At 42.2% G+C, this 12856-nt stretch overlaps 1 protein-coding gene across 8 annotated transcripts in view; it reads left to right on the forward strand.

Moving 5' to 3' along the window:
* Positions 1-12856, forward strand: part of LOC138299578 (protein HEXIM1-like) — a 117657-nt gene that overhangs the window by 48686 nt on the left and 56115 nt on the right. For 4 of the 8 annotated variants that reach the window (XM_069237958.1, XM_069237964.1, XM_069237960.1 and 1 more), the window contains exons 5-6: positions 11087-11154; positions 11305-11374. The gene's annotated coding sequence lies outside the window, so the exon portion shown is untranslated. Of the gene's footprint in view, positions 1-10973; positions 11155-11304; positions 11375-12856 lie in introns of those variants that run through there. The other 4 variants (XM_069237961.1, XM_069237966.1, XM_069237962.1 and 1 more) reach the window with 2 other exon arrangements.

The raw sequence follows: 12856 nt of genomic DNA on the forward strand, positions 1-12856 counted from the left end.
TGAAGAGCTGAAAGACATAGTTTCTATTGTAGTAAATAGATCAACGATAAACTAAACCATTAATCAGCTTAGTACTACAAATTGTAATTAGCATACCAATCATCAACGAGAAGGACAAGAAGAACAGAGAATCATATATGCTCCCAGAAATCTTACAGGGAACCCAGTAGTAGCTACTCCTGGTGAAGAACACATGCAGATAGATAGTACTAGAAAGAGACCCTCACCTGCTGAAAAAGAACGTTGCATAGAGAGAACTTATATCTTTACGGTGTAGGTGCTGGTTATTCTCGCAAGCAATGTCTGCATCTGCAGGAAAATTACCTTGCTCGGTCCTGAGGGGTGGGCAGGAGCTGAGCACAAAACGCTATGAGCCTACTCCAGATTTTTTTTTTACTCATTATATTATCTGTGCCTAAAGGACCTGTGAGTATGATTACAGAGTCTCTGGTATCTTTATGGATACCAAGTTTGCTCAGACATATGAGGTTTCCTTGTCCTGTAAGAAAACAGCACAATCAATTTGTACTGAGAGCGGCACTCACATAACATCAGTGGATGTTATGCACGAAACTCATCTGCTTAATCTTGCAAGCTTCTCTGGCCATGTGAAATAATTGGTCTGCGAGCACATCAATGCTTCTGCTTTTTCAATCATCTTAGGCATCACATGGCTCCAGCATCATAATCTGCAGTTCGAGCAGCTGAACAATACCACTACTTTTATTTCTCCTTATGATTGACTAGTGTTATGCCATCAGGTGCTAGTTAATGTACAGTAGCAGCTAAAAAAAAAGATGATCTGGATGCATTTGAAGTAAAAAGAGCAAATACCTTACCACTTAACAGGCAATATGATTGTTCCCTTGATGTGAATCCGAGTGGTTGCATCCCCATGGTGGAATATATGCCCCTATCGACAAGAAGAAGAAATGACGAAGTACACTGAAGATTCTTTTGCTCGGGAATTTTTCAGCACTCTACATCCACTGATGGGGCATCTATCATCTTCATCTCAAACCTCATGGGGAATTAGGAACTTGGGTATACTACTGCAAACTTAATACCATCACCATTCACAATCAACAGCCTTTACCTCTAATTTCCTTCTTATTGGATCATTTTCAACAAGCAACATGGTTCACAATTCAGATTTTCCTAGCTTTAGTAAAGGAAAGTCTAGATTTTATTAAAGATACGGAGGCGAGTATTATGCTTTCCTTTCTTGCTTTATTCAAATAGCAGCCAAGATGAAGAAATAAAAACTACACATCCCATGAACATAGGGAAGAAAGAAACAAATGATGTCATATCAAGGCAACCAATAATAAACAAGAATGCATAATAACTATCTTCACTACGAACAGCAAGTCCTCTTTTCTTGCAAGAGCAGGTCAAAACTGACGAAATAAAGGGACAATAACCACAATAATGGAAAAGGCCATTAATAATGAGAAAAGGTCTTTAGCAAAGTCCAGAGAAGAGAATCGGAAATCACAGTTCCTAGATAACATGAACCGATGAACTTGAGGAGCGTCAGAAGGAGCAACTTTTCGAAGCAGGCTAGAACATCTAGGAGCAATATCTTCAGGATGAAGTAGCAGGTGCAGGAGAGACCGGCACTGTAAAAGAAAGGGAGGGTTAATAAAAGCGGTGGGATAATACTCGCCTCCGTATCTTTAATAAAATCTAGATTTTCCTTTACTAAAGCTAGGAAAATCTGAATTTTATTACAAGAACGGAGGCTCCTATTATGCTTGTTTAAAGCATATTAACAACTGAATCAACCACCGAAGTAATAGGCTTGCAATAAAAAGTTCTAAACGTGGTAACAGAAGACCAATCTGCAGATCTAAGAATGTCCTCCAAGCGAGCTCCAGTGCTAAGGGCTTTAGAAGCCATGGCACCTCTGGTAGAATGTGCTCTGAAAGTGTTCGTATCAATGCCCGCAAGAGACATAACCCACCTAACCCAACGAGCTAGAGTGGGAGAGGAGACCGGTTTATGAGGTCTAGCAAAGGAAATCAACAACTGGGAAGAGGAGGACGTTCTTAAATCTGCAGTTCTAGCAATATAACTTTTTAAACAGTTCCCAACACATAATTTAGGATGCAAAGGAAAATACGGGTAATGAACTATTGAAATATGAGTCTTAGTTCTTCTATGTACTCTAAAAGACACATTGGAAGGAGAGAACTGGACGGAAGAAACGTCAAGAGCTCTCACATCAGAAACACGCTTCAAGGAAACCAAACATAACAACATAGTCAATTTTGCAGAAAGAGACTTCAAAGAAAGTAAATCATTATCAAGCCAAGAATTGAAAAGATTCAAAACCAAATTGACGTCCCATAAATGTGTATATTTAGGAGCAGGGGGCTTAGAAAATCTTACTCCCTTTAAAAGACGACACACCAAAGGGTGTTCTCCAATCGGCCTTCCATCAATATGAACGTGTTCCGCAGAAATGGCTGATCTATAAGTATTTACCGTTCTATAAGCTTTCCCTTGAGAGGCAAGAGATGCTAAAAAATTTATAATTAGAATTATATCGGCTGAAACGGGATTTGAATTCCTGTCCAGACACCAGCCACACCAGACCATCCAAGCGGACCTGTAGGCCTTGGAAGTTCCTGGGGCCCAAGAGTGACGGATATACTGGGCAGCCTCCTCCGAAATTCCTGGGGTTCTCCAGGCTGACCCGAAACCTTCCACGCTACCAGGGTTAAAGAATGATTGAGAACCAACTCGTGAGGATGACCCTCCGGGTTGAGAAGTAGGTCCGGAAAAGAAGGAATTCGGATCGGAAAGTCTATTGATAATTCCAGAACCGAAGGGATCCAAGGTTGAGTTTGCCAGAAAGGGGTTATCAAAACCAGTGAAGCATACTGACGACGCACCTGAGCCAAAACTCTGGCAATCATAACGAACGGAGGGAAGGCATAATTGAGATGGGGAGACCAGTCTTGGAGAAAAGCGTCGGTACCCAGAGCTTGAGGGTCCGGTCTCCAGCTGTAAAAAGTAGGGAGCTGCGTGTTTAGACGTGAAGCGAACAGGTCTATTGACATGACACCGAACTTTGACGAAAGTTTGTCGAAAACTGAGGGGTGAAGACGCCAATCGCTGGAATCTTTTAGGTAACGGGAGCACCAGTCCGCTATGGTATTCAGCTTCCCTGGAAGGTATTGTGCTGTGACAGACAATTTTCTGGGAAGACAAAACTCCCAAAAACTTTTGGCTAGATCGGCCAGGGCTTTGGATCTCGTTCCCCCTAGATGATTTATATATTTTACGGAGGAAATGTTGTCCATCTTTAGGAGAATAGAACAACCTACTTTGTCTTTCGCGAAGGTCCTCAGAGCAAAGGAACCTGCAAGCATCTCTAAACAATTGATATGCAAGGCAGACTCCCTCTCTGACCATACGCCTCCAGTCGAGACGCTGCCACATCTTGCGCCCCAACCTGTCCGACTTGCATCGGATTCTAATACTAGATCTGGGGCCGAAGAGAAAATCGCTCTTCCGTTCCAGGCCTCCAGATGATCGAGCCACCATTGTATCTCTGCGCGAGAATCTTGATCTAACTGAACCACATCCGAATACTGCATGCCTTTGCGAAGATGATGAATCTTTAATCTTTGCAGAGCTCTGTAATGCAATGGGCCTGGAAATATGGCCTGAATGGAGGAAGCTAAAAGTCCTACAATCCTTGCTAGAGAACGTAAAGAAAGATAGGCAAGATCGAGGACCTGACGTAGCTCGTGTTTTATCCGAGACACCTTCTGTTGAGGAAGAGACAGGGACGAGGTTTTGGAATCTATGAGGAAACCTAGAAACTCCACTTGAGTCGAGGGGCACAGGGAAGATTTTTCCATGTTCACCAGAAAACCAAGGGAATGTAATAGCTGAAGGGCAATGTGTAAATGTTGCAACAGAGACTCTTTGCTCTGGGCCATTATGAGAAAATCGTCCAGATAGACGATCAATCTTATTCCCTGAGCTCTCAAAGAAGCTACCACTGGCTTCATCACCTTTGTGAAGCACCAAGGAGCCGAAGCCAGTCCGAGAGGAAGGGCTTTGAACTGGAAAATCGAATCCTCCCATTGAAACTGTAGGAATTTCCTGTAAGAGGGATGAATAGGAATCGCAAAATAAGCGTCCTGCAGATCCAGTCGAACAAACCAATCGCCCTCCAACAGAATGTCTCTGAGTTGTAAGATCGTTTCCATTTTGAAATGATTGTGGACCACGAAATTGTTGAACAATTTTAAGTTTATTACAGGGCGAAATTTCTTGTTCTTTTTCTGGACCAAAAAGATGGTGCTGAGAAAACCCGAAGGGTGTAGTCAGGTTTTTTCTATTACATTTTTTGTTATTAAAGATAAAATCTCTAACTTCATTAAATGGGATTGTTCGAGGGAAAACCTTAGAGGATTTGGAGGGGAAATCTGATAGGGAAACTGGTAAAGATCTATGCAATACCCTTGAATGGTTTGAAGAACCCAAGGATCCGCGGTAATACGACCCCAGTTTGGAAGAAAAAGAGCTAACCGACCACCCACGGGAAGATGGCCAAAATTTAAATTCCTTACCTGAGACTTGTCCTCCTCTTTGGCGGTAGCCCCTGTTTCTGAAACCTCTCCCTCTTTGGGGATAGAACTGGGGCTTGAACTCTGAAGAGTAGTAGGAAGAGCCTCGGAAACTTCCACCACGGGAGGCGAAGCGGCCGGTAAAGCGGCTCCTTCCTTTACCGGCCCTGCCAAAAACCCTAGAGTTGAAAATTCTCTTCATTGAAAATTGCGCCTTGTCCAACGTTTGAAAAGTAGAAACGTATCTACCAAGTTCTTTAATAAATGTATCACCAAAGAGAAATCCATTAGCCTATTGCCCCTCTTCCCTGGTTGCAAAACTGCCCAATTTTGGTTCAATCTTTAATAGTAGGCTTTTACGCCTCTCTTGAGAGATAGCCGTATTAGCGTTTCCCAATAAACAAATCGCACGTTGGGCCCAATTAGATAAAATTTCAGGATCAACTTGCGATCCCTCCAACCTGGCATCCTCAGCCAAATCCAAAATCCTGGTCAGAGGACCAACCAAATCCAACAATTTGTCTTGGCACATTGACCAAGCACGGTCAACACCCTTTTTTGGATCTTTTCCAAATTTAGAGAAAAATAGTACCATATTAGGGTCTATAATAGGTGTGGCCGTAATGCTAGACTGAAGAGAGGGACAAGGGCATTCCGAACGTAATTTATTTCTTGTGGCTTTGTCCAAAGAATGCCTTAAATGACATGCCACATACTCCGCCACGTGATCAGACGGGAACCATTCCGTGGAGTTTGGATGATGAATTAACGTTGGATCAAACATTGGTTCCCCCAAAGCATCCAAGACTGTAATGTCATTAATCGTTGGAGTACTTGAATCAGAAAGAGAAGTTTTTTGCCTCTTCTCCAAAGGCCCTTGCCAGAAGTCATCAGAACTCTGGAAACCATCATTATCATCCCCATCATCCATATCGTCATCAGTATCCCTCAGCTGAACAATATTCAGAGGAGAGGGACCCTTATCCACCGTTGTAGACTCCTTACGGGGGGAAGGACCAGCCAACTGGGGAGATTCATCAATCGTTTGTAACTTTGAAAAATTGCGCTTTTTGCCTTTCCCAGGTTCCGAAGTACTAGAAGTTTGAGGGGAGAATTTTTTAAAAGATAATTCCAATTTTTTAGTCATTTGTAACATGGAAGAAGATACAGCTTGTTGAACTGTATTCTGAATAAAGGAATTTAAATCAGCGCGTAAATCATCCATTTGAACTTCACTGGACGAATCATCCACTTTTTTAGCCATTCGGAATAATAATAAAAGACTGAGGATACCAGGTAATTTATTTGACTAAATTTGTCTTTGCTTCTATGAAATGAGTTAAAATAAACTAGCATACATGGGGTTAAACTGAGCAAACACGGTGGGCGTGAGAAGAAAGGGGTGTGCCCAGGCAGGAGCAACCAGTAAAAGTTTGGGGCGTGGCAGGCCAAACCTCCTGAGACGGAAGGAGAAGAGAAAACCTCCTCGAAAGACGCGAGGAACAAAGCACACTCGACCGAGGGCTCCGAAGAAGCGTCTCTAAAGAAGCTGAAGACGCGAGGGAGCAACGGAAGAAACACGGCAAAACGGCTCCGAGGTAAGCGCGAACTGAACGCTTACCTCAGGAGCGTCGCGGGAGAACCGAACGTTCGGAAGAACGTTCGACTCGGCCCGAGAGGCGCGAGCGCGCCGATAAAATTCCCACAAAATAGGCAAATTTTTAAAAAACCAAGGAACATATGGAGACACAGAAATAAGCGGAAAACAGTACAATATTAGCGACATAAAAAACAATATGAATATATGTATATATAAATGTGAAAACACGAAAAGAATATAAGGCTGAGGTAATAGAACTTATCTTGACTGCGAGCAGCAAGAAAAGAGGACTTGCTGTTCGTAGTGAAGATAGTTATTATGCATTCTCGTTTATTATTGGTTGCCTTGATATGACATCATTTGTTTCTTTCTTCCCTATGTTCATGGGATGTGTAGTTTTTATTTCTTCATCTTGGCTGCTATTTGAATAAAGCAAGAAAGGAAAGCATAATAGGAGCCTCCGTTCTTGTAATAAAATCTTCTGGCACTTACAATTTGATATGGCTAAAGGTGCAGGATGAATAGCAAACTGCTTTTAACGTCAAATATGGCCACCATAAATATTTATACCATTTGGCTTAGCCAGCGCACCAGCAGCATTTGATCATCTAATCAATATGATTTTCTAATTTATTTTTACAAACTAACAGAACATAGACAAGCATTTCTAGGAATATTTCATTACTTGCTGATGCTGAAATGGATCTTCACAAAGTACAAGCAGTACAACAATGGCCTGTTTATACCACCATCAAACTGGTGCAATGGTTTCTGGGGCTTTCTAAGTTTTGCCATCAACGTATTCATGACTTGTCTGCAGTGGTATCAACTATAGCATTATTTACTCATAAATGTATACTCTCTGATGGGGTCCAACACAAAAAGAAGGCTGCGACATTCTGAAAACTGCATTTACGTCAGTCCTTATCATGAAATATCCAGATCATTCTTTACCATTAATTGTATAGCAGATTCCTCTAATGAAGGCATTAGAGCCATACTATCACAACAAAATCTTGGCACCCAGCAGATGCATTTCATTGCTTATTATTCATGAACTTTAGCCAATAATGAGCAGCATTATATGATCTACAACAGAGAATTACTTGCCATTATAGACTCATTTGCATATTGGTAACATTAAATGGAATGGGTTCTACATAAAGTGATTATGTGGAATGACTAAAGGAATTTAGTTTTTTTGGGATCCATGAAATGTAAAAATCACCAGCGTGCACACTAGCTCACTGGATGCTTTTCTTTTCATGCTTCAATGTCCCTAGTCATTATCGCCCTGGAAAGCATCATGGAAAGGTTGATACTTTATCTCATGCAGAAGAAAATCTAGAACAGAAAATTAAGTTCCTCTCATTCTTCCTGCTATTTCCTTGCCTGCTCAGCTACTAGAACTTGTCTCAAATAAGTCAAAAAAGAACAACAAAAGCTCAATAGTGATACATGGATATAAGAGCATCCGAATAAAAGGAAAAAATAAATATTTATTATCCCATGACAGTAGACTATATGTGCCTACCAAATCCTTCCTTACTTTTACATATGTGTCCTAAGGCCACTGTGGCATGTCATCTTGAAATTACACAGATCAAAGTTCTTGTTGTCCATTTTGCATAGTGGGCTTACTGACGTAAGAATGTTTCCAACATGTTTTACCCTGTGCTATTTGTTTACTTGCCAAACCCAATTCACATCAAGCCTAATGGTCTTCTTCTGATGCTTCCTACTCGCACATGACCCTGAATGTATATTTCTCTGGACTTTACTGTGGATTTACCCAAGTCAGATGGGAACTCTGTCATTTCAGTGTAGGTGGACTCTTTTACTAAATTGAGTCAGTTTATAGCTCTGCTTACTCTGATCACTGCTTTTCGGTTGCCTAGTGTCTTTTTAGAAGAGATTGTAAGACTGTACAGGCTTGTTAGTGGTATTGCTACAGATAGAGGGTCCCAATTCACCTCTCAATTTTGGTATGCTGTGCTTCCCAGCCTTTTGGTTATGCGCAGCAAGTGGACCAGTAATCATCCTTAATCAGATGGAAAAACCGAGAGGGTTAATCATGAATTGGAAGAATATGAATATTGTTTCTGTTTTTAACACAAGATCCTCAGGACTGGGGACTTTGGACTTCTATTTCATAATTCATGTACAACAGTTTCCTACACAGCTCCTTGTGCTGTTCTCTCTTTTACTGCCTTTAGATCTTTCTTCCATGCATGCCTCCTGGAGATATTCCAACTTCCTCTCTCTCTACCATGTTTCTTTTCTTGTTTCTTCTTTACAGCTTTACCTAATTAAATTGTCTTTCTTTTCATGCGTGCCACAAATGCAAACAAAAGATTTGCCCATAATCGTTGCATTTATGCTCCTGTCTTCTCAATTGAAGAGTCAGGACCTCATGTAGAGTGTGGGACAAATGTGGTGGAGCACCCTGTCCGCCAAACCGATGGCCCTGTCTCTCTATTTAGTGTCAGGCAGACCATCATGTTTTCATCGCTGTTGCCCAATTGGCTCCCCCAGTGAATAGCTTACACTGACGGCCCAATGGACTCAGTTCATCAGTGTAAGTACATGAGACCGTCTGCTCTGTTGTATTTAGAGTAAATGGTTCGGTGAACTTTTTTTTTCCCTCAGGACCACAAGGGAAAGCCTAGTGGTTTCCAACAGATGAAAAGGAAACGTGGCCACACACCCTGGGTCATTAGTATTTTCTTTTGGAAAAACAAACTCCCCCGTTTGGAGTTTGTTTTTGTAAAACAAAAATGTTTGCTGAGCAGGCACATGAAAAAGGGTGGCCTCTATGCAAACTTTCAGTACCTTCAGAGGAGTTGCCATGCTGGGCTGCCCGCCAAACTCTACATTCTTTATTACATTAATTTTAAATGCGAAAATGTTATTAAAATATTTTATAATCAAACAAAAAAATATGTACTATTTGTATATGTATTTTTACATTAAATTATATTTATTTATATGTTAACTATTGTAAATAATTTCATTTAACATTATTTCCTATGGGTTTGTGTGTTAAGTCTTTAAATCCATTATATATGGTGGGAGGGTATTGCAGTACCAGTGGTTAACTATGTGTGGTACTGGACTTACTTTAGCTCTGAGCTGTAGCAATTTAGTACTGTTTTTGGTCCCACTATGGCTAAAGTAACTTTAGAAATGCAGTTTGTGAATAGCAATCCACCCACTCCTTAACCCCCTCCAGTGTAGTAGTTGTATGTATGCCCTTTTTCCAGCCAATCCCCCGGTCCCGCCCACATTTACTACTGAGTAGTAAACCTTTGTGAGGCTCTTCTCACAGAGAGGTTAGGAGAGGTGAAGTAGGTTTGTGATTAGAATTTTGTAGTACTTTAGTAGTACTACGTAGTACTATTAATATACTACAAAATGCAGTTTGTGAATAGGCCCCCACAATGTTCGGTGTACGTAGGACAACAGGCAAACCTATATATGTTATGTTTGAATATTAAAGAAGTCAGATAGTGAATTGCTGCAAATAATTACTGCAAAAAGACAATGACTAAAATGGACGTGCAGAGACACTGTTTTGTTCCCAAAATGTGTTTGTTTAAAAGAAGACAGTCATTGAACAGATATTAACCCTCACATATTCCATCACCAAGTAGAAATAGGTTCCCTAAGGAGAGAACAACAATTAAATACGCTTTGACACCTTTCTGCTAACTAAAATATGATTTTATCATCATTGTCTCTAAAGATTAAACAATCATTAAACTGATTCGATACATCCACCTTTTTTTCTGTCCTTTCATTTTCCTGAATCTCAACATGTGCTTGCTTGTGTGCTGTCTGACCATATCTGGGTTTTGCAGTAATATATGAGTACCTCTATGTTTGTTTTTAGTGTGCGTTAACCTCTTTGTGTTGGTTTGTGTATGTAGCTAGCTCTGTGACCGGAAAGGAAACAAGGGAGGATGATGGTACGGAAGACAAAACAGTCATGAGAGCTGATATTGTATGTTAAAAAGTGTGTCGTGAGTATGTCAGGTCACTTGACTTGGTAATGAGGTTGAATCGGCCTCTATCCTGTGACAGGGACCGAAGCAGTGGAAGGTGGTGGCATTGAAGACAAATTATGATACCCAGGGTGATAACAGTGTGCAGAGAAGTGATCACACTAAAATCTTCTAGAGATGTGCTCTCTTTAGGTAGCTCTTCAAAATATGCATCATGTTCATTCTCTGATGAGGACCCAACACATGAGACGCCATCCAGTGAATGGAAATAAGAAGAGTTTCTTGTCAACGTCTGCCCATCTCTTAACACCATGAGCATGAATTCTTTCACATCTGTCATAATACAGGGATGCAGGTTCAAAATTGGTTCATCCTGTGTCAGCCTCCTCACCTTCATATAGCAATAAAGTATGGCTCTCCTTCTCGTATACAGATCCATGAGTATCTTTTACAGTCATTCTGCTGCCATATATCTCTGCAATCCAGTAGCCCCATAACCTCCAAGGATATAGTACAGTATCTTCGAAACTGGGTAACTTGGCATCTTGCATGGTTTTCTAGATCATGGCCATGAAATACTCAATGACGTTACTGGCTGAGAACACAGCAGAGCAATTTTGCAAACCCAAAACCCCTTCTAGTGAGCAAATTCCATTATGTCTTTCTTTGCCAATCAAAGAAGGTCCATTGTCCATATGTCTTGAAAATTATGTTTAATACTGGAATGATCACTTTTGCATCAATGCTGGGTGTGGGTATCTCTTCTAGGATCCTGTAGTGTTTTTCCAGCGCCATCCGGAAATACCTGTAGCAATGCGACTGTAGAAGTCAACAGCTACTCTATCTGATGGGGAAACATCTTGAAATGTTTGTTGCACACTGTCTCTTTCTAGGCCTCGGCGTACCCTGTGTTCGTGTGGCAGGCTGAACGGTATAAACCAGACTGAGACCGGATAGTACGGTAAACAAAGAAAGGATTTTTTTTATTTTGTTCTTTCTTTTCCTTTTCTTTGGTTCAAAACAAAGGTGTATAGTCTACACTAGGGTTCTTTGGGGTTATGGTTTCTTCTCTCCTTGTAACTCTGTTTTCCTTCTTCTTCTTCTTTCCTAGGTCGGTGAATTCTTGGGAAATTCGGGTGGCTCCAGTGGATTACCGGCAAAGAAAACAGAAGAATGCCAAGGTAAGTGACGGGGCGCTTTCTGGGGTTACTCTTCTTATAGAAAAGGGGAAAGGGATGTAGGGGAATAGGGGTAGTGTGCTGGGGTGATAGTGCACAGGATAAAAGATAGTGGTGACGGGGTTTTAGTGAACACCCCGTGTTCCCGAGTTGTGCAAGATAGCCAGTCTCTTTTTTAATGGTAAACCTGTGCCCCTTCCCTTTTTACCTCCCCCAGCTCCCCATTTTCCTTCCCCAGTGTCTTTTTAAGTTTAAATTCTCTTGTTCCCAGGATGGACCGTACCTTTGTAAGCCACGACCCTCCTGGGTCGTGGCTGGCTTCTCGGCTTTCCGGCTCCGGTCCTTCTCCGTCTGTGGCTCCTCCTTCGGCTGCTTCCACGCCTGTTTCGTCGCTCCGCTCCTCAGTTCCTGAACTCCGCTCGTCCTCGTTCTCTCCTTCCACTCCCTCTCCTCGCTGATCGCGGACCTTCCCCTTTTCTCTCTCGGTGGCCCGGAAGTCCTCGAGCGTTTCCTTGGAAACAGGGAAACGCGTCATCGACGCCGAGAGCGGTCCCATGGCAACATGGGAACGCGGAACTGACGTGTCGGTCTTGTCCGACACGGAGACTGATGCCGCTGATAGAGACGTTTTCGGGCCGGCCCGGCCACACACCCCATCCCAAGATCGGTCCTGATCGAGGACCGGAGAAGAACAGGGGAACCGGGACAAGTAATCCGCAGGGCCCTGTTGCGACCCAGGGACATGGCAAACCTGGAAGGTAAAAGGCTGTAGCTCAAGGAACCATCATAGGATTCTAGAGTTGGAATCCTTGTGGGAGGCAAGCCAGGTAAGAGGAGCGTGATCGGTATACAATATAAAAGGTCTGCCCAGAAGGTAATATTGCAAGTTCTCCACCGCCCACATAATGGCCAAGCACTCCTTTTCAATGATAGGGTAATGACATTCTCGGGAAAGAAGTTTCCTGCTTGTGAACACAATCGGGTGATCCCTACCCTCCGTATCAGGCTGGGCGAGTACCGCCCCAAGTCCCACGTTAGAAGCATCTGTGTACAGATGAAAAGGTCTAGAGAAATCAGGACATTGTAAGACAGGATCCGATGTAAGAGAGGATTTCAAACGCTCAAAACTAGCCTTTTGACCTTTCGTAAAGGGTTCTAACTTATTAGGATGACGTTTGGATAACAGATCAGTCAGGGGAGCTGCAATAGTGGAATATCCTGGAATAAACCTACGGTAGTAACCTACTAAACCTAGGAAGGAACGAAGGTCTTTTTTCGTTTTGGGGGTTTGGGCTTGGTTAATGGCTTCAACTTTCTTTACTTGTGGTTGTAGGGTACCGTTGCCTATCTTATAGCCTAGATACAATATGTCAGTGTTTCTTAATATACACTTCTTGGGGTTGGCCGTCAATCCGGCTCCTGCCAGTGTGGTAAAGATTTGATTGAGATGGTGTAGATGGTCCGACCAGGTGTCGCTAAAAATGA

The sequence above is a fragment of the Pleurodeles waltl genome, chromosome 6 (genome assembly GCF_031143425.1).
Source record: "Pleurodeles waltl isolate 20211129_DDA chromosome 6, aPleWal1.hap1.20221129, whole genome shotgun sequence".
Classification (NCBI taxonomy): Eukaryota; Metazoa; Chordata; class Amphibia; order Caudata; family Salamandridae; genus Pleurodeles; species Pleurodeles waltl.